The 22,795-nt window shown below is 37.3% G+C and overlaps 1 protein-coding gene across 9 annotated transcripts in view; it reads left to right on the forward strand.

Annotated features, from left to right (window-relative positions):
• The window catches only part of MBTD1 (mbt domain containing 1), a 66,141-nt gene that overhangs the window by 1,290 nt on the left and 42,056 nt on the right, over positions 1 to 22,795 (forward strand). The window lies entirely within an intron of this gene.

Genomic DNA, 22,795 nt, shown 5'->3' on the forward strand with positions numbered 1-22,795 from the left:
TGCTTAAACCCTTACCAACACTGAACGCTCTCTGCTGCCCAGGAAAGCCCGTTCCGTTCGAATTGTTGTTTGCCTGCCCTTATTACACCCTTCAGTCTCATTCATGTCCTTGTTAAGTTGCTCCCTTTTTTACTTCTCAAATTTTCTCTCACATCCTCCTCACCCACCCACCGCTCATTGGCCTATATTTTGTGAGCCAGGAGAGAACAGCAGGGAAGTGGAGGAAGGAGGGTTTGAGAGATAGTGAGGGCCAGCTGAAAACTTTGCTGGGTCATTTTCAAATGCTCTGGCTTGTATGTCTGAGAAGGGTTGATATTTTTTTCCAGGAAGCTTGGGAATTACAGTCTGGGATTTCGTGGCCGTTTTCTCTCACTAGTGCATCTTTTCGTAGAAAATTCGGCAACACCTCTGTATTTCTCCTCTCTCAAAGCCCATTTGCTTGTTGCCTAAATCACTTTCCCTCAAGCTGCCTAAATTGTCTTCTGGGGATAGTACTGAAGCTGTTAGAAGCATCTCCTGGTACAGACGTGGTCAGAACTGTTCCCCTTCCCCTTCCTTTTGACCTGTGTCTTCCTTTCAAGCTGGGCTTCTTCTCAAAGCCCCTCCTTCACAATATTTTCATTTCTTTCTTTATTATTACTTATTTTTGCAGTTGTTTTATGAGATTTGACATTTTTGGAACACTTTTATATTTGCTTATAGTTTGCAGTAGTTTTCATATTCTTAACATTAGTATATGCCACTTATCGCTCAGTCGTTGAGATAGTTCCCTTTCTGTTGTTGTCAGTTAACGTTTTTCTAATGTTCTTCATTTGGTGAGCTGTGCTGCTTCCAAAAGTAGTTTTGTTGGTGTAAGAATCTTCAGGGCACTTGTTTTTCCTCTTCCTAATATACTGAAGTGGAGTCAAGACATAACATGAGTTGTAGAAGTAATGAATGTGGTCTAAAAGCCAGAGAATAAATTTCCTCTTAAACTACCAGTCCCCAGTTTAAAGTACTGAAACACAGACATTTTAATCTCTCCCCTTGTCATGACTTAGATACCTACCATGCTTACTTAGACTGTATTCTTTGTGTTTACCTTAGCACCAATGAGTGTTTAGAAAGAAAATAGCTTTTTTTTTTTTTTTTTTTTTTTTTTGCACCATCTCTTTTTCTGAATAACAGGTAGCTTCTATTTATATAGAAGCCCATCTGAAGGTTTCTGGGTACCTTGCAAATTATGGCAAAAGTGTCTTGAATAAGTATTTGTTCATGAATATCTTATGTTGGGCCATGTTTTTCAACAATCCAATTTTTAATTTTATAGTTTGATATCAATTTCACTAGACTTTAACATGGAAATGAATACCAGGTACTGAAAAAAACTGATAGAGCTGTGTAATTTTGTCTTTAAAGTTCTAATTACTGTGGAGTTCCAGGTTATTTTCCAGCTCACTTTAAACATGAACTGTCATGACTTAAGCTGATTGACTTTGAAGACATTTGCATTCTGAACATACTAGACAGGAACAACTGGTTTTATTTTTAAAGAGGACACTGTTGTATTTTTTGTGACTGGGTTATATGTTGACCTGATTAGAGTCTAAACCTTGCTACATATTCAGATGCTTTTAGGCCCTCAAATTGTTTGAAAATATAACAGTAGTCAAAAAAAGGTAGAGCTGTAGGTTACAAGTGAAAACAGCATATTAATGTCATAAATACAAACCACTAGATTACTGAAAGCGGGGTTTGAGTGACCACATTCTAAAATTAGACAAGTCACTATTTTTTGGTTGCTCCTTATTTCTCAGTTTTCATCTTTAAAGTGCTGAATAAGATGTAACCTTTTCACATTTAAATATTAAGGTAAGGGAGTTAAAATGTAACATTAGTTTCAGGTTTCAAATCCAAGAGAAAGATGAAAACATCAGGTCAATAAAAGAGGAGGAATTAAAATAGTTAAACAAGATATGTCTCGGGCGCCTGGGTGGCTCAGTTGGTTAAGCGACTGCCTTCGGCTCAGGTCATGATCCTGGAGTCCCAGGATCAAGTCCCGCATCGGGCTCCCTGCTCAGCAGGGAGTCTGCTTCTCCCTCTGACCCTCTTCCCTCTCGTGCTCTCTGTCTCTCATTCTCTCTTTCTCAAATAAATAAATAAAATCTTAAAAAAAAAAAAGATATGTCTCCTAACACCGGGGTATAAGGAACTGTCCAACACTACCTTTAGTTTTATACAAAAATTACAGATTGATTTAGATTTAATCATGATTTTAAATGACTTTTTTTTAAGATTTACGCACACACATGCACACACACACAGAGATTTAGACTTTTTCTTCTTACTTTGCTGGAACCCCCAAGAAAGGGAGGAAAGGAAATAATTCCTATATGAAAAAGCCTGATTTGAGGTGGGATGAAATGATATAGTAAGAGAGGTATGGGCAGACTAGGTTAGTGTTTCAGTTCTGCCACTGACTAGCTTTATAGCACTTGCCAGATAAAATTCTGGGCCTCAGTTTTCTCATTCTCCTAGTTGAAGGGCTGGTTAGAATCAGCATTGACCAATACAACTTTGTGCAGTGATAGGAATGTCTTATATGTGTGTTATCCAATATGGCAGCCACTAGCTACACCTGGCTGTTGGGCACTTAAAAGGTAGCTAGTGCAATGGAAAGACCCGGTTTTTTCTTTTGATTTAACCAGTGTAAATTTAAATAGCCACAGGTCTGCCATGTTGGACATACAGATATAGAAGAGCATTTTTTCCAAAGTTACTTAATCATTAAAACCACCTCTTGGGGCTCTTGTAACCATATAGAACCTCTCTCTCAGTGATTATCATTCAAAAGGTCTGCAGTGGGGCCTAAGACTCTGTTTTTAATGCATGCCCGGAAAAGTTTTTATCAGATTGATTAGGGAAATACTGCATTTGAGTTTTAGTTCTCACGTTAGTATTGATAACTTAAAATTTAATGTAGTGGAAATAAGCTCTGGGCAAAGTTGGCAAACTGGCTGGGCTCTCACTCTCCCACCTCCTGACCTGTGATCTTAAGTAAGTTGCTTAACCTCTTCAGGCGTCATCTTTCTCACCTAACTGTGGGTCGAGGTTCAGGCCTACCTCATTCTCAAGGTTTCTGTAAACCAATCAGATGTGATGACCAGCATACAAGAAATTGTGAGCTGCTATAAAGTACTAAGATATCTTCTCAAAAACCCTTTTTCTTTTTCCTTTTTCACTATTGCCTGTTACTACTATTTTTGTGGAATAGGTCACATACAATAACTCAATTTAGTAATTTCTTGTTCCCCCAACTATTTGGCCACAGTTTGTAGTGTATGTGGAGGACATGCATAGTAAATCTAACACTTTTTTGTATTTCTGTTGCTTAGCATAATGATTTGTCTATATTGCTCAATAAATACTGGATGACATCACCTATTGCTTTCCTTTTAGATCTCAAAACTTTAGTTAGCTGGTTGAAGATTATTTTACACACCAGAGAAATAACCCCCTATGTACACATATGTGTTTAATCCTATTTTTAATTGTTTTAATACCCCATGGTTGTTATTGTTCAGTGATAATGTATCTTTTGCACAACAAGCTCCAAATATATTTTCAAAAGAAACACCAAGATATCATCTTAGGTCAGTGTTTTTAGGTTATACCAGATCTGTTTAACTTATTTTGTGCTGTATTAACATATTAATAAATGAGCGTATTTGATTGCTCAAACTACATTTGCACTGCAATTCCACCTTTAGTATGAATTCTGTTATATGTGGTAGAGTAGATAGCTGATAATGATCTTAAAGTCCCTCTCAGCTACTGCCTTTCAGACTTAATTTTGATGCGGTCATCTTTTTTTTTTTTTTTTTTTGATGCAGTCATCTTTTTTTAAATTAGCTTTTCAGGTTCATACTTAAGGATACATAGCTTTCTTCTGAAGAACTGAAAGCCCATTCATGTGAATTATTTTATCATACACCCTTCCTGTGTGGTACATGATGTTTCCTTATTTAGAAGAGAGGGAAACTGAGACCCAAGTATTTGTTACATCCAAAGTCGTAAGTGATAGAACCAAAACTTGAACCCAAACAGAAATGTGTATTTCTTATATATCCAGGGAAAGCTTCTTTTTGCTCACTGTTGCTTTAAGCTGTAGAATACTGTTATGTAGAATATTGTACTCTCCTGTCGTTCCCTGGGTACTTTTCAGTTTCTTTAAGGGGGTTACTTAGTATATTAATTGTTTTCAGTTTTCTTTTTGACATGAATTTATTCTTTCACATGATCTTGTGGAAAACAAAAACCCAGTAATCCCAAATCCTCACCATTTTATCTTCCTCCTAATAGTAAGCTGAGAAAGAATGAAGGCATTTCTGTTAAGGCCAGTGAGTTGTATCACAATGCCAGACTGCTTTTCGTCCTGGTGGCAGAATGACGAAAACCAGCAAGAGCTTAAATAGCTCTCTAGCTTCTACTGAGTTCAGTCATCATAGATCTCTTAATTCCTTTAGTTTTAACTTTGTGAGTTCACCCATACGACCTTCAAATTCAAGGATTTAAGAAACTTATACTTCATGATTAAATATAAAACCTGGAAAATTATGTGGGCCACTGCACCCTATTGGTTTGGATAGTGGAGAGTTGATTAACTTTTGATGAGTTTATTCATATTGATGTTATACTGTTATTACTTTGTTGTATATTTATTTGTGCTTGCATTTAGAACCTGAAACATTTTCTGTAAAATTTTTCCTAGAAAAGTTTTACTTTTCAAATCCATTATAGATTTTATAGGGTGGAAGGTTCATTAGGCTGGTAATTACAGTAAGGAAATGAAATTTTACTGTGATTTGTGATTCTTCCTTATATTTTGTCACTATAAAAACCTTTTTGTTTTTTCACTACGGAAGTATTACACATTTGCTGTTTAAAAAAGGAAAATGAGAACCATAGAAAGTTAAAATCATTCTCCTGTTACATTGTCAACCTGTAAATAGTTAAGCTATTTCTTCTAGGATCTTCCTAAATGCATATACGAACATAGATATATGAATCTGTGCATATACTAGCATACTTTTTTTTTAATAAAAAGTGAGCCATGCCATTCCTATTTTAGAGTTTATTTTTTCCACTCAGTATTTTACCTATTATTTATCATTCCCCTACTGGTGGTTAGATTGCCTCCAGCTTCTCACTATTACATTATTGCTTTAAGAAACATCTTTCCCTATAGATTTTTGTGTCCTATGAGTATTTCTGAAGGACAGATTCCAAAAAGTGGAATTACATGGTCAAAAGGCATACTTTTTTTTTTTAAAGATTTCACAAATAATGTCAAATTGCATTCCAAAAAGATGGCTTAAGTTTTCCTTTCTATCAAGGATATATCAGGGCTGTTTCACATATACATTTGCCATGCCAAATATCATCAGTCTCTCCATTTTTATCAGCTTAATGACTTTTAAGAAGGTAATTTATGCTTTGTAGAAATTGACCTTTATTTTTCTAAAAATAATACATGTACAATGTTAAACAATGGTAAAACTGCCCCCCAAACAGGATCCTTTACAGCAGTCTCTTTCTTTTCTCCATACAGCTCTACTGAAACAAGTGCTTATAATTCTTTTGGCTTTTTCACCTAGAGTCTATCTCCATAATTCTAAATATTAGGCATACATCACTCAGTATATGAACCTTACACTGAGTGTAGATAGATATTTTGACTTCCTCTGTGGTCCATATATGTCCATACGAAATATGTCTAAATATTAGGTGAGGTTTCTCCTCCTCAAGATTTTAAATAGTCACCTAACATGATTTTTCAGTTGTTTTTTTTTTTTTAAGATTTTATTTATTTATTTGACAGAGCACAAGCAGGGGGAGCGGCCGGCAGAGGGAGAGGGAGAAGCAGACTCCCCGCTGAGCAGGGAGCCTGACGCGGGACTCGATCCCAGGACCCTGGGATGATGACCTGAGCTGAAGGCAGACACTTAACTGACTCAGCCACCCAGGCACCTCTGATTTTTCAGTTTTATGATTGAAGAGCAAAGTGTTCAAAAAGCACATTATTTGAAATAGTTTTATTTGACCCTTACAGAAGTTAGCTGACAGAACAATAATTAAGAAAGGGGAAAAAAGAGGTTGAAATTTAACATAGGTCTAAGATTATTTTCTTGATTCATTTTGCTAGTGTTCATTTTAGCTGTATGACCTCGGGCAAGTTGCTTAGCCTATTTGAGCCTCTGCTTCCTCATCTGTAAAATGGGAGTAATAATAGTCACGAGCATTTAACTGCCTTACTACACATTAAGTGCTTAGAATGTGTCTAGCACATACTGAGCATCCTGTAAATAGTTGTATTATAAGAAACCTTTTACAAATTACTAGCAAAAATAGTCTAGTAAGACATTATTATGGAATTTATGAATAAACTCTCATAGGGCAGAATGTGTTTCTGAACCAAATTAGATGAAAATGAAGAAGAATTACTCTGGAAAACTGTTAAATGATACAAAAAGTGAATCTTATAATGGTAGGTAAAGTGTTTCCAAAAATGGCAAAACCAATATTTCTAAGATAGTAGTACTTCAGTATGTATGTGTAGACTTCCAGTTTTGGAGAACAGTGTCAGCAGCCTGATCCACTTTCCCCACCTACCTTTCTCTAAACCTATAAAGCCAACAGAGAGCACATATCCATGACACATCACCCATGCCTTCAGCATTATTAGGAACATTACCACAACCTTCAAATTACCTCTAAGTAGAGAAATAAATCTGATTCCAACAGCTCCTTCTGCCCAATCCTGTGGATGTGAAGAGAGAGAGAAGGCTTAACAGGTTCACTGATAGAGTTTAGGGCCATGGGAGACTTAGATGAAGCACAGAATATCCCTTCCGAAAGAGAATCACCACTGAGTTCCAAAGTACTGGACATAGGTTTGAAACTTGGTAGTTTGCAGCTTTGGCCACAGAGAAGAGCTTGAAAGTAAGCAGTGCCAGAATTGGTAACTTAAGTTAGAAGCAGTGCTTCATAGGGAAGGGGTGGAGACATGGCAGTGAGGAGAAAGAAGGAAGAGGAGAAATTAACACCCTTTCGAAAAAGAAAGAGAAAGTAAACTTAGGAGTGTTCTTGACCAGGAAATGAATAGAAATAGGAAAGAATGGACTACATGTACACAGAACTACTATAGGAAAAAATGTGAATCAGAACATTTCACCTGGTGAAAATCTTCCCTTCCCCCACCCAAAAAACATAAGGTGGAAGAAAATTGACACAGCACTCAAAATGAAATAAAACGTCCTCAAACCAGTGTTTGGGGATATGAAAAAAAAGCCTCGAATCGGAAATATAAAACTAAGAATGGAGTAAAATCAGAGTAGATTAAACTCAGAAAAGAGAAGAAAAACATACCAGAAATGAAGAGTAAGTTACAAGGTTCCCACCAAACAGTAGATTCAAATGCAGATATAATAAAAGACATTCAAGAGAAGCAGGAAAACAGTCAAGAGAATGAAAATGAGATTCTTTTTTAATTGACACTTCAAATGGAAGATGGGTCCAAAAAGTCTAATGTATAGTTGGTGCCTCTCAAGAAGGAAAAAGAATAAAGCCATAATACCCAAGACAACTTCCTGGAAATAAAGATCTGAATATCTACATCAGAAGTTCATACCAGAAGGTAAACTGCAGGATACATTCTAGTAAGCTTTAAGACTTTTTTTTTTTTTTTTTAAACCTATGCCCGCCGGTAAAAGCAGAGCCCCGGAGGCATTTATGCTTTAAGACTTCTTAAGATACAGAAAAATTCTCCAGGCTTCCAGGCGAAAAGATGAATTGCCTTACAGGGCCAGAGAAGTAGACTAGTATCAGATTTCTCAAAAGCAGCATACAAAGCAAGACAATAGTGGAGCAGCATAAGAAAAGAAAATGCTAACCAAAGATTTTTATATCCAGTCAATTACCTCCCAAGGGTTAAGACAGTAGAAGAAGTTTTAAACATGCCAAGAATTCAGGGACTGCTGTACTCACTAGCGCTTCCTGAGGAAACTGTTGAAGGATAAGCTTCATCTAAAAGAGATGTGTGGGAAATCTTCTGCAAAAAAAGATTGACAGTGATTTCATCTATCTGTTTGAGCTAAAGTTAAAATCAGGAGTAGAGACATAGGTAGAATAGTAGATAAATGTTCAGGTTCTGACAAAGTAGAAAGAGGGCAGCTAAAAAATGTGGGAGGGGAAAGGAAAAGAAAACTTAGATTAAGACTAATGATTATAGGTTAACTATCACAAGGGACTCAAACAATATACCATGAGAAACTGAAAGAAAAGATTAGCTAAGAAAAATGATACATGGAAATAAAGATTCAAAGATAAGCATTAGGAAAAAATACAAACCTTTAAAAACACTGAAATGTTTAAAAGGCCAAAGAAAACCATCATGGCAAATCATGTGATACACACAGTAATTATAACAAAATAATATGACAGAATTGAAATCAAACCTACCGGTCCCATCAATGAGGATTCTCTCACCAATAAAAAGATTTTCAGATTGGCTCAAAAATCAAAAGCCAATGAACTTATTATATGTCATAGTTCAATAAAAATAAAAGGAACAAAATCAAAATCCAACTTTACAACATAAGAGTCCCTTTAAAACAGTTAAAAAGATGGACAAAGATCAACCAAGCAAATAGAAATAATATGAAAGCAGGATTGGCAATGCTGATGCCAAAGTAGAAGTCAAACCAAAAAGCATTAGACAACAAAGGAGGACAGTTTGTAATACTAAAACCCACAACTCACAAAGGTATTAACAGTTATAAATACATATGCATCAAATGACAGCAATAATCTTTACAAAACAAAAACTGTAAGAAATGCCAGTAATCACTAAAAATTGGACACTGACACTCTCAGCACAAGATAGGGGCTGTAGACAGTTGGGATATAAAAGATCTAAACATAATGAGGCAAATCTTTAGGTATATCTATCACGGCATCCTAAAAACAATATGCTCTCTCAAACACAAAATATTCACAAAAATTGTTCATAGTTAAGAAAACATCAGTAGGTCCCATACAAGAAAACAAAAAGCAAAAGGGCATTACCACCTTGAAATTTAGAAGCCTCTTATTATGTGTTAGCCTTGTACAAGAATGTTCATAATGACTTTCTTCAAAGTAGTCAAATCTGGATGGAGAATGGATAAACATATATTGTTGAAGTGCAATATTAGCGGGACACCTGGGTGGCTCAGTCAGTTAAGCGTCTGCCTTTGGCTCAGGTCATGATCTCAGGGTCCTGGGGTCGAGTCCTGCATTGGGCTCCTTGCTCAGCAGGGAGCCTACTTCTCCCTCTGCCTGCCACTCCCCCTGCTTGTGTGTGCACATGCGTGCTCTCTCTCTGACAAAATCTTTAAAAAAAAAAATGCAATATTAGCAGTAAAAAGCAATGAACCATTCATATGTATAATAGTATGGATAAATCTCAAAAATACTATGCTGAGTGAGCTAAATTAGATATAAAAATGTCTATAGCATTTTATTCCATTTAAATACATGCAAAATATATGCAAAATTAACTCCTAGTACTAGAACTTCTGGGGGAGGAGGAAGATTGAATGGGAAAGGACATGAGGGTGCTTTCTGGAATGACAGATAATTTCTGCATCTTGATACACATTCAAAATTATGTCTCAATTAAAAAAAACTCTTGGGTAAAGGGGGAATGTAAACAAATGAAAAAGTTCCTAAAAAATTATAATGAAAACACTACATATAAGAATCTGTGGAATACATTGAGGGCAATGAGCAGAGGAAAATTCATAGTCCTAAATATTTATTTGTTATAGTAAGTAAATTTTTAAAATCTTACTGACTTTATTCAGTCTTTGGTAAATTGTGCAACATCCAATCTAGCAGATAGAAAGGAGCTCCGTCCGAATTGCTTTTCAAAGCAAGAGGTTATCATAGACCAAAGTGGGTGGGAACAAGGAAGTTACACTGGGCATTTGCTGGTTGGTTAAAGCTGGGTTGCTTTTCTTACTGGAGCAAAGGGAAGTCTTGGATCTGGGTCAGGCAGTGTATGCTGTGCGGGCACTCACTGATGAATTACCTAGGCCTGCCTTTTCAGGGAGAGGGGAATATAGAAACTTTGATCCTAAATCTTTGTTTGCTGAGGTGGCTTAGCCTGAGCAACTCCATCTTGGACCTAATCTGGTTACTTTATCACAGTAAAGAAAAAAAGAATGAAAATAATTCCCAAATCAGAAATGAAAAAAGAACAAAGTAAGCCAAAGGGGGGAAAAAAACACAAAAAATTAAAGATGAAAGTAGAAATTAATGAATTAACAGAAAAACTATACACCAGATTGATGAATCGATCCTGGACCTTTAGGTCCAGGATAAGCCACTGGCTAGTTTAATCAAGGAGGAAAAAAAAAAACAACACAAAATATACAAAATAAATGACAAGGGGAAAAGAACTTGGTACAGAAGAAATTGAGAAAATCTTATGCAACCATTTTACACACTTCTGTGCAAATAAACTTGAAAACCTAGGTGAAGTGGATTCTTAGGAAGATACAGTTTAAGAGAACCTCATTAGAGATTTTTAAAAAACGGGTGCCAGGGTGGCTCAGCCAGGTAAGTGTCCCAAGTCTTGATCTCAACTCAGGTCTTGATCTCAGAGTTGTGAGTTCAAGACCCACTTTGGGCTCCGCACCCAGCTTAAAAAGGGGGGGGGGGAGTGGGTGCCTGGGTGGCTAAGTCAGTTAAGTGTCAGACTTTTAATTTTCCGCTCAGTTCATGATCTCAGGGTCGAGAGATCAAGCCCCATGTCAGGCTCCGTGCTGGCGTGGATCCTGCCTAAGATTCTCTCTCTCCCTCTGCCCCACCTCCTCTGCTCTCCCTCTCAAAAAATAAAAATAAATAAAAATTTTTAAAAATTTTTTTAACTTAATAGAAGAAACAAATTTATCAAGGAGCTATCCCACAAAACACCAGACCTATGTGATTTCACAAGGGAATTCTACAAAACCTTTAGAGCCCATACATTCCCAACGCTACGTAAATTACTTCAGAACATAGAAAATGCCGAAGAACTTTCCAGTTTTTTTTTTACAAACTTTCTAATTTTATGAAGCAAGAGTAATACCAATTTCTAAACCTGTTAAAGGTGGTGCAAAAAATGAAAATTACAGATATTTATGAATATCAATGCAAAAGCCTAAATATTGTGCAGTCTGTCACACTACATTAAGAAAATACATCATGATGAAGTGAGGTTTATAGTAGGAATATAAAGATGATTCAGTATTTGGAACTCTTTTGATACAGTTCACCATATTAATGGGTCTAAGGAGAAAAATCATATTCTCTTTATAGATGCTGAAAAAGTCTGTGGCAAAATTCAGCACCTCTTCCTAACTTTAAAGTTTTAAAAAAACAGTAATTGATAGATCCTTAACATGACTTTCATAAATACAGATAGGCATACATGCATACATACACCTAAATCCTAAGGCCAGCATCTTACGATAGACACTGAAATCATAAACAAAATGAGGATGTTTATTGTCTCTGGTATATAACATTGTACTGCAAATATAAAGAACAACAGACAGGAAAGAGAGAACAATTGGCGTAGTAATGGGAAAAGAAAGAAAAGTTTGTTTGCAGATGACAGGATAGTTATCTGGAAAGCCCCAGAAAACCAATGACAAAACTATTTCAAAGTAATTTAGCAAAACTGAAGGATATAAAATAAATCTTCATGTATTCAGTAACCAATTATACAATATAACAAGAGGGAAAATTGCATTACAAAGCAACAAAAAGTAAGATATTTAAATTCCTAAGAATTTGATTTTAACAAAAATCTACATAAAGCAAACTAAAACATTTCTTAAAGACACAAGGTATAACTAAACAATTGGAAAAACATCCCTTGTTTTTTGGTTAGGAACTCTCAACCTCCTGATGTCACTTTCTTCCTGAGTTAATAAATGTAATGAGATCCTAATAATACCAACAATTTTTGGTATAGAGCTAAACTAGTTAATACTGGAATTCATTTGGAAAAATAAACATGCAAGAATATCAAAACATTAAGAGGGAAGAATAACAGGTCTTGGCACCATTAGAGTGCCACTTAGGAAAAGATACCAGGTCATTTCTTCGCACCATGCGTAAGAATAAACTCCAAATGGATCAGAGGTCTAAATATTAAAAAATGCACAAATAAAATATGGGGAACCTTCCTATAGAGTGGTCATAAGGAAAAGTTTTCTGAGTCAAAATCAAGTTTAAAAGAATACTGATAAATTTTACTGCAGTTAAAAATTTTTTAATTTCATGAAAACTTTATAAGCAAAATCAAAATTTGCCATATTTTACAAAGGGTAAATTCCTAAATACACAGAACTTTGAAAAAAACATCTAAGAGACTAAAAACCCTAAAGAAAAAAGGGCAAAAGAACACACGTCACATAGACATACAAAAGAAGATACAAAAATGGCTCTGTGTAAAACAAAACTGAGCACATCTTGGTTTTTAATACCAGTCCTCACTGAAAAGAATGAGAGCTCCTTGGAGAAATGGTTGAACAATGTAGGTACAAAATGATCCTGGAATGTCTTGATACGCTAGAAAGTAAGGCAATACTTAATAAATATTGATGAGAACATGTCAGAGGGATTCAGGAGCCAGTTTGAGGGAATCCAGGTAGCTGGATATGGGATCATTTGAGCCCCAAAATAGTTGAGGACAGTAATGGATTATAAACCATTGGGGTAAAAAAGAGGCGTGAATTCATGCTGATGATAAAGGTAGGTAGGTGGGTAAATATATAAGGAGGATGATGGGAGAATTCTGTGCTGACTGGTAAAAGAGTACAAGAATCACAAAGTCATTTTGTAGCCATCATAATGTTTGGTTTGGCAGGAGTTATTGGATGCTAACTTTAGGGATGGGGTGGAGCGAGATTTCAATGAAAAACAGTATTTGCATGTTTTTAAATATGTCTGCAAGATTGCTTATTAGTTGCAAGGAGAAATACAGTAAGTGTACAGTGGAAAATGCCTTGAAAGAATGATTAAAATTAACAGCACAGAGGGCCAGATAGGCATCTTATGCCTCTGGATGTAATGTTCTGAGAAGGTTATCCCTCTTATGTAGTACTATGGGGGTATATAACTTGATCCAGTGAGGAAACATGAGGAGCCTCAAATGAGAAACATTATATTAAAAAGGTGGAGAGAGAGCCTGCATTATTCAGAAGTAATCTTCCAGATTAAAGGAAACTAAGGAGACATATGACATGGGATCCTGGACTGAACGAAAGAATGCTATATAAAGGACATTATTGGGTCCATTGGACTATGGATGGTAAATTGGGGGAAAGTATCATATTAATGTTAAATTTCCTGAAACTGTTAACTATGCGGTAGTTATGAGAGAACAATTTTATTTTTAGAAAATGCATACTGAATTTGGGGTGGACAAAAAGATATGTATGCAACTTCCTCTCAGATGGTTTAGCAAAATACCTATATAGAGAGAATAAAACAAATGAGGCAAAATGTTAATAATTGGCAAATCTGAGTGGACTACACAGGATTTCATTGTACTGTTTTCCAACTTTCCTAGAAGTTTGAAGTTCTTTCCAAGTAGAAAGTTTAAAAAAAAAAATGACTACACTAACATACCATTTTTCATCCATTATATTGACAAAAATACTCTTGTTGCTCATGCAAATGCAAAATGGTAAAATTTCTATGGAGGGAAATTTGGTAGTACCTAACTAAATTACATACACATTCACTCTTCAACCCACAGAATATACTCTGAGAGTATACCTCAGGCAGTTTTAAATGTATGTGTATACACACATGTATAATAAGTTTGTTCGTTGAAGTAATATTTGTAATTGCAAAGCATTGAAAACTGCTAACTGTCCAAAGGAGATTGATTGAGTAAACACACACAGTGGAGTACTGTACAGTTGAAAAAAGAAGGAAGATGTCTGTGCACTGAAATGGAATGATTTCCAGGATATATTTCTTTTTTTTTAAGATTTTATTTATTTATTGGAGAGAGAGAATGAGATAGAGCATGAGAGGGGGGAGGGTCAGAGGGAGAAGCAGACTCCCTGCTGAGCAGGGAGCCTGATGGGGGACTCGATCCTGGGACTCCAGGATCATGACCTGAGCCGAAGGCAGTTGCTCAACCAACTCAGCCACCCAGGCGCCCTCTTTTTTTTTTCTTTTTTAAGATTTTTTATTTTTGTATTTATTCATGAGAGACAGAGAGATAGATGCAGAGGGAGAAACAGGCTCCCACGGGGCAGGGAGCCCGATGTGGGACTCAATCCCAGGACCCTGGCTGGGATCATGACCTGAGCCGAAACCATCAGAGCCATACAGGCGCTCTTCCAGGATATATTTCTTTTCTCTTTTTTTTTAAGATTTTATTTATTTATTTGAGACAGAATGAGAGAGAGAGAGAGCACATGAGAAGGGGGAGGGTCAGAGGGAGCAGCAGACTCCCTGCTGAGCAGGGAGCCCGATGCGGGACTCGATCCAGGGACTCCAGGATTATGACCTGAGCTGAAGGCAGTTGCTTAACCAACTGAGCCACCCAGGTGCCCCCAGGATATATTTCTGAATTAATAAAAGCAAAGGACAGAGAAATTTAGTGTATGGCCTTTTCTGTAAGAAAGAAGAATAAGAAAATAAATATACCTGTTTACCTTTTCAAAATAGACACACACAAGAGGGATGAACTAGGTTACCCGCCTGCAAAGGTGGATGGTGAGGCAGGGGCAGGAAACAACATTTTTCCAAGTTGTAACTTTTTATATAGTTCTTTATGTTTGTAAGCAGGGCAGTTTTTTAGATAGGCCCCAGAAATGGAATTAATTCAGTAAGGATGGCAGGGAAGACTAAAAACCAAACTCAGCTTGTTTAAATCAATAATATAACCACATTGAAGGAGGGAGAAATAAATAATCCAAGTAACTCTTAAATACTCTGACCTTCAGTTTAGGGAGATGGGACTACAAAGAAATTCTGGACTCATAAGTTTGGTTTTTGTAGCAGTGTGGATGTAATGCTTCTGGAACTATATAAATATATAGAAGGATTGAGCAAATGAGTATGTGTAATTGGTGTGGAAGCCATGGTTTTCACTGTGGAAGAAGAAAGCTCCAAATACAGATGTGGGAAGATAAGGAAAAGCCCTAACAGATGGATTGGAATTGGAGTTAAAAGTGTGAACTCATGATTTTCTAAGATACATGTGTGTATACATATGACATGTCACATACATGTATGTATTCCAGTTCCATCTACTGAAGGACCCAGAGACAGAAAGAGACCTCAGTAGCACTGAGCATGCGGAATGCCACATCTTTATTTCTGATAGCCCCCACCAAAAGAAACTGGGGCTCTTAGGAAGAAATGGTTGATTCTAGGGTTGGGACAGGAAAATGAGTATAAGATAATCCTGGAGTATCTTGGTATGCCAGAAAGTAAGGAATTGCCCAAACAATGATAGAGCCTTGTCACAATGATACGAGTCGGCTTGATGGGGCTCCCACTGGCTAAATCTGGAACAGTTGGAGTTCCCAGATAACTAAGGACTATAATGAATTATAAGCCATTGAAAAGTAGGAATCCATGAGTGGATACCCATAATACGAGAAAAAAGAGGGATCTTTCCTACAGAAGAATGCCAAATGAGAATATGGAAGAAACTCTGGGGCTGGAAAATGCTAGTTTCAGATTGAGCAAGATCCTCATTGGATGCCAAATCTAGAGTGAAATTTTGATGAACAGAATATTTGCATGGTCTTTAAGTATCTCTCCACAGATTGCTTATTAAAAGAGGGAGAATAGTAAAACGACAACAGAGAACCAGACCACACCTGGACCATGCCTTCTAACTTCTCATCACCGATAGGAGGCAGGTGGAAATCACATAATCTGAATTTGCTACCCTAAGAGACAGCATCAGTAGTATTTCAACTGGAGATACACAACCTGAGAGAAAACTTCACATAAACCCAAAAGGAGGAAATCTATGCGGAAGAAATCGAAATTATTTGTGTGGATGCACAGCTGTCAAGGAGAGGGAGCATAACTCCCCACTTTGTAAGTGTGGACTTCACAAAGTCACTTCCGAAAAGTACAGTATGGAGAGGGGCTAGGAGTAATTTTGTAACAGAGAAAAACCTGAAAAATATTGCTTCAGGTAGAGGTGATCAAGGTCAATCCCAACAGTGGTAAGTTATGTTAGTACTATGTTTCCTTGTATGATTTGATACAAAGGGTACTTCGCAGTACTGCTGACCTTTTTTCCAAAAACAGCCCCAGTCTGGTCCTGAGGAAATTATGAGACAAATCGCAGTAGAGGATCATTCAACAAAATACCTGACCAGGTACTCCTCAAAAGTCATCAAAAACCAGGAAAACCTGGGAAATTGTCATAGCCAAGAGGAGCTTTAGGGGACATGACAACTAAATGTAATGTGGGACCTTGGAATGGAAATACAACATTAAGTAAAAATGAAGGAAATGCAAAAACAGTTTGCATTTTCTAAAGTTTTATATAAATGGAGTCATACAGCATGTGCTCTTGTCTGGTTTTTTAAACTCGGTGTAATTATTTTGAGACTTATCCATGTTGTATATATCAACTCATTCCTTTTTATTGCTGAGCCTCAATATGGAATCACTGTGGATATGGCATAATTTGTTCATTCACCTGTTAATATTTGGGTTGTTTCTATTTTTGAGCTAGTACGACCATTCATGGTATGTGTACACACACACACATCTTTGTGTGGATATATCTTTTCATTTTAGGTAAATAGGAATGGAATGGGTGATAGGTGGTATGTATTTAACATTTTAACTGTCTCTTTTACAAAATGCTTCTACCTTCCCATCTGCAGTGTTTGAGAGTTCCATTTGCTACATAGACTGTAGAGGGTTGGTGTTTTTGGTTTTTGGTTTTTTTTTTTTAATTTGGGGCAATCTAATAGATGTATGAGTGTCTCATGGTTTTAGTTTGCATTTTCCTAATGACCAGTGCTGTTGAGCATCTTTTCATGTCCTTATTTGCCATCCGTATATCTCTGAATTGTTTGTTGAGATATTGTGCCTGTTTTTTAATTGGACTGTCCCAGTTATTGAGTTTTGGTATGTCCTAGATACCGATCCTTTATCAGATACGTGATTTGCAAATATTGTTCTCCAGTCTGTCTTGTCTTATTCTCTTAATAGTGCCTTCCAAGGACCAGTTTTTAATTTTGATAAATCCAACTTAGTATTTTTCATTTATGGATCATATTTCTGATGTCCTATCCAAAAATTTTATGCCTACCTAAGGTCATGAAGATTTTCTCCTATTTTTTTTTCTAGAAGTTTTATAGTTTGAGTTCTTACGTTTAGGTCTGTGATCCATTTTGAGTTAATTTTTGTAGATGAGGTGAAGTATAGATCAGAACTGGGTTTTCTTCTGTTTTTTTTTTAATTTGGTAATGTATTTGATCCAGCACCTTTTGTTGAAAAGACTATCTTTTTTCCACTCAATTAACCTTTTTTCTTTTTGTCTTTTTTCTTTTTAATTTTTTTATTCGGATGTAGTTGACACATTGTTACATTGGTTTCAGATGTACAACATCGAGATTATGTTGCCTCTTCTGTTTTTAAATTTCAAGAACTTGTTCCCTGATGGTATCCTACCTATTCTTACGTCCCTGAAGAATTAATTTCATATTTTTCTTAAAAGATTTTTGTTTTATTTATGAGAGAGCACATGAGCAGGGGGGAGGGGCAGAGGGCGAAGCTGACTCCCCATGGAGCAGGGAGCCCGATGGAGGGCTCAATCCCAGGACCTCAGGATAGTGACCTGAGCCAAAGGCAGACATTTAACCAACTGAGCCACCCAGGTGCCCCATTAATTTCGTTTCTGAAGGTTTTTTTGTTTTTTCTCCCTACATTGCTTCTGTTTCCTTGTAGATTTTTTTTTCCTGAAGATTTGTTTTGGTCTTTCACATTCTCAGAGGCCTTTCTTTTTTTTTTTTTGTTTAAGATTTTATTTATTCATTTGAGAGATAAGAGTGAGTGAGAGAGCCCACGAGAGAGCCCAACCAATTGAGCCACCCACGTGCCCCTCAGAGGCCTTTTTTATATGATTGGTGATCCTTACCTGTCACTAAGCCACTGATTGGACTGAATGAGCCTGAGGTTGGACTTTTTGATGAGTGAGATTCACTGTGTGATTGGTCCCTTTTTAAATCTTCTCGCTAGTGTTTTGCACTGGTACTATGGTCTGTTTAAATGTGGTTTTCTTTTTCTTGTGTTTAATATATGTGGTAGTCCTGTCTGAATTTGTTTTCAATGTTTTTGTAGAATTCTTAGCCAGTCTCTCATTCAGCATTTCCATATTCTCTCCTTTGAGAATTCATATTAGACATTTATTAGATCTTTGCATGTTATGCTCTTTTAACTTTTTTTCTATGTTTCTGTTCTTTGCAGTGTTTTGGGTATTTTCTTAATGTTTATCTTCCATTTCCCCATTTCTTTTTTAGCCATGTCTGATCTGCAATTCAGCCCATCCATTGAGGTGTTTTGGTGGTGGGTGTTTTTTTCATTACAGCAGTTATATATATTTTTAAGATTTTATTTATTTATTTGACAAAGATAGAGGACACAAGTAGGCAGAGCATAATTTGTTCATTCACCTGTTAATATTTGGGTTGTTTCTATTTTTGAGCTAGTACGACCATTCATGTATGTGTACACATACACACACACACACGCACGCACGCACACATCTTTGTGTGGATATATCTTTTCATTTTAGGTAAATAGGAATGGAATGGGTGATAGGTGGTAGGTATCACAGGCAGAGTGAGGGGGAGAAGCAGGCTCCAAAAGGAGCCTGACATGGGGCTTGATCCCAGGACCCTGGGATCATGACCTGAGCCAAAGGCAGACGCTTAACCATCGAAGCCTCCCAGGTGCCCCACAGGTTACATTTTTCATTTACAGAAGTTACATTTGGTTCTTGTCAGGTCTGCCTGATTGCTTTTTATTCCTTTGTTCATTTTTTAATAACATTTTTCTTTTTTTAAGATTTATGTCAGAGAGAGAAGAACATGCATACACATTGTGTGCAGGAAAGAGGGTGGCACAGAGGGAGAGGAGAATCTCAAGCAGACTCCCTGCTGAGCAAGGAACCCAGTGCAGGTCTCAGTCCCACAACCATGAGATCAAGAGTAAGCCACCCAAGTGCCCCTTTTTATTTCTTCTTAAACAGTTCGTGGGGGCGCCTGGGTGGCTCAGTCAGTTAAGCATCTGCCTTCAGCTCAGGTCATGATCCCAGGGCTCTGGGATCGAGCCCCACATCTGGCTCCCTGCTCAGGCAGGAGTCTGCTTCTCCCTCTCCCTCTGCCTGCTGCACCCCCTGCTTGTGCTCTCTCTCTCTCTCTCTGTCAAATAAAAATAAATAAAATCTTAAAAAAAAAAAAAAAGGCACTTCGGTGGCTCAGTCGGTTGGGCATCTGCCTTCGGCTCAGGTCGTGATCCCAGGGTCCTGGGATTGAGCCCCGCATTAGGCTCCCTGCTCCATGGAGAGCCTGCTTCTCCCTCTGCCTGCCCTCCCCCTGCTTGTGCTCTCTCTCTGTCAAATAAATAAATAAAAATTTTTTTTTTTTTTTTTTAGATTTTATTTATTTATTTGACAGAGACCATGAGAGAGGGAACACAAGCAGGGGGCGTGGGAGAGTGGAGAAGCAGGCTTCCCGCTGAGCTCGATCCCAGGACTCTGGGATCATGACCTGAGCTGAAGGCAGACGCTTAAACAACTGAGCCACCCAGGCACCCCTAAATAAATAAAATCTTAAAAAAACAGGGGCGCCTGGGTGGCTCAGTTGGTTAAGCGACTGCCTTCGGCTCAGGTCATGATCCTGGAGTCCCGGGATCGAGTCCCACATCAGGCTCCCTGCTCAGCAGGGAGTCTGCTTCTCCCTCTGACCCTCTTCCCTCTCATGTGCTCTCTCTCATTCTCTCTCTCTCAAATAAATAAATAAAATCTTTAAAAAAAAAAAAATCTTGAAAAAACAAAAATCCCAGAGTAACCTCTCCACCCAGAGCATGGGCAGGAAAGGCTCACTTGTAGGTCCTCTTTTGCATGTAGTCACATTTTTTTTTCCCACCTACCCTTTCATTGAAGTTGCAGCCCCCTTAGGGATTTTCGTCTGATGCAGGGGTTTCCAATTAAGTTCCCCTGCAGCAAATGCTAAGTTTAACATAGAATAAGTTGATTACAGCTCATATGTATAGTTCATTAGTATTCTGTCATAATCTAAGAAAAAAATACTGACGGAACACCATTTCTCAAGTAGAATATAGCTTCCCAGCTAGTGTGTCTTGGATTTGTCAAGATAATTCATCCCTGCAATACTTGGGATAGTCAGAGGCCTCAGACTGAGTGCATTCAGGGGCTTATAACCCTTGCGTTGTATAGATGATCATTTTCTGTGTGCTGGAACCATGGAAAAGGTTAGCATTTCTCTAGATCATTAGTCTTTGAAGATGCTTTGGAAAATACTGCATGCTATATATCCCTCTTAAATTATCATAATGTTCATAAGTATATTGAAGGTTTAAAGAGGCCTTGAAATAAGGAAAATTTTCCAAATATATTTGACCATAATACTTTTATTTTTTTAATGTTAAAAAGCCTTGTAATGTTGAAACCAGGATGTTTGTTCTCATTGATCCCCTGAAATTGCAGGGTTATATTCGCGGATAAGTTGAGTCCAAATAAGATTCTGCACTGACATTTAAGGGTCAATAAATATGCATTAGCTGCTAACCAAGCAGGCTGTAAAGTGAACGAGCTTATATGAAAACTATGGGTATAAAAGATCATCTCTGCATGGACGTGGGCTGTATGAATCTACTAGAACTTAAAGTTCCAGCCAGTGTTTATTAAGTGTGCATTCCAGACACCGTGATAAATATTTCATAATGTCTTTCCATTGCCCTGAGGAAAAAAGAATGTATCACTTCTTTACCTTGGCCTTGAAGGGTCCTCGTGATGTGGCCTCTATACCCTCCTCCGACCCCATCTCGTACACCTCTCACACTGGGCACCAGCCACGCTGGCCTTTGAGTTTGCCAAGTATATTATATTCCAGGCTGAAAGCCTTTGTCTTGTTCTCTGCTTTGCCTAGAACATTCCAGGACCAGATATTCAATTGGCTGCCCTTTCTGGCGTCGGGGTCTTATCTCACCAAAGCCTTTCCTCACCCCTGAGTCTTAGCTGACTACTCCTGCCTCAGTTTGACCCTGCCTTCCCGTGGCCTTGCTTGGATTCCTCTTGCCAGTAGTCTGGTAACGTTTGTGAGAAGCATGAATTTTGTCTGCTCTGTACCCTGCTCTATCTTTAGCCTCTGCTACTGTGAGACACACAAATATTGATAAATTGATAAATTTGTTGAAAAATTGATAAATAGTTGTTGAATGTTGAATGAATAAGAGAAGCAGCTCATAACTTGTTTCACAGCTAAGTTCATAGCTAATGAATGGCAAAGCTGAGACTCAAACCTAGGGCTGTCCGAATTCTGTGCTGTTAGCACCACCCTTCCCTCAAACAAGGACTATCCCATTCTTTATCACCTTATCAGTTCAAAATGTTGCTAGACTTTCTTTTGGCATTGCCTTCAGAATCTTCTTCTTTTGAAATCTGGTGGTAGCGGATTTTGATTCTTTGAATTTAAATACCTGCAAGTTATTCAGAACCAGATCTGTTAAATAAGATGGGTAATCAAGCTAGGGAAAACTATTGAGGGAAACAATAATTACAAAGTAACCACACACGATGCGGTTTTCTTTTTAAAATTGGATCTAAAAGAAGAATACTGTAAGAAGTTGGAGGCTGTAGCAACCACATTGTAGCAGGCGCATTGTGGTAGGCGTAGAACCTCCTAAGGGGCCTTCTTAAAAGAGAGTATTCATTTGGGTATAAAATATTTCCATTGTGTGGATTAAAAGAAACTGATTTTGTCACTTTCATAGTTACACCTGATACATGTGAAAATCAGTTTCGCATTTTAGTACAATGTTCCATACCTGCACACCTGAAAATGATAGTCTCTCAAACTAAGAGATGCACTTGCTTGGTTTTATTCTGTCAGGCCTTAGATGACAGATTTCAGCTTTGTTGTTGGTCAGGGTAGGAAGTTAACTAGCCAGGAAAGAAATTGTGCGTAAAGTATAAAATGATACCAAAAGATACTAACTGAAGCAAAAGAATAAGGATAGGTGCCAAACTAAGATTCTTTGGTTGATACTTTTCACTCCAGTTGTAACTCACTGTGTTTGTTTATATCAAATTTTTTTGAAGTTTTTTTTGCTCCCTATGTTGCTTTTGTTTCCTTATATTTTTTCCTGAAGATTTTTTTTCTCTTTATTTTCCTATTTTCTTTTTGCTTTCTCCTCACTAAACTTGACGTTTTGCAGTGTATTTCAGGAAAGGTTGGAGTTGGCAATATTATTTTTGGGGGGTTTGGGGGGCTTTGAGAGAGGGCATATCTTTTTGGAGGAGCAAATGTGTGGCATTCACTGAAGATGATAATAGTGTCTTTGTGCTTTTCCTTTGAAAAGAAAATAATGTTTTTAGCTTGAGATACTTGGAGTTTTTTTAACCATTGTTTATGCTAAGGAAAAAAATGAGATAGGGCTACCTATGTACAAATGTTATCTTCTGTCATTTTTAAATAGT

Source organism: Callorhinus ursinus, unplaced genomic scaffold, assembly GCF_003265705.2.
Source record: "Callorhinus ursinus isolate GAN/ISIS: 27379988/994484 unplaced genomic scaffold, GSC_fseal_2.0 scaffold52, whole genome shotgun sequence".
Lineage (NCBI taxonomy): Eukaryota > Metazoa > Chordata > Mammalia > Carnivora > Otariidae > Callorhinus > Callorhinus ursinus.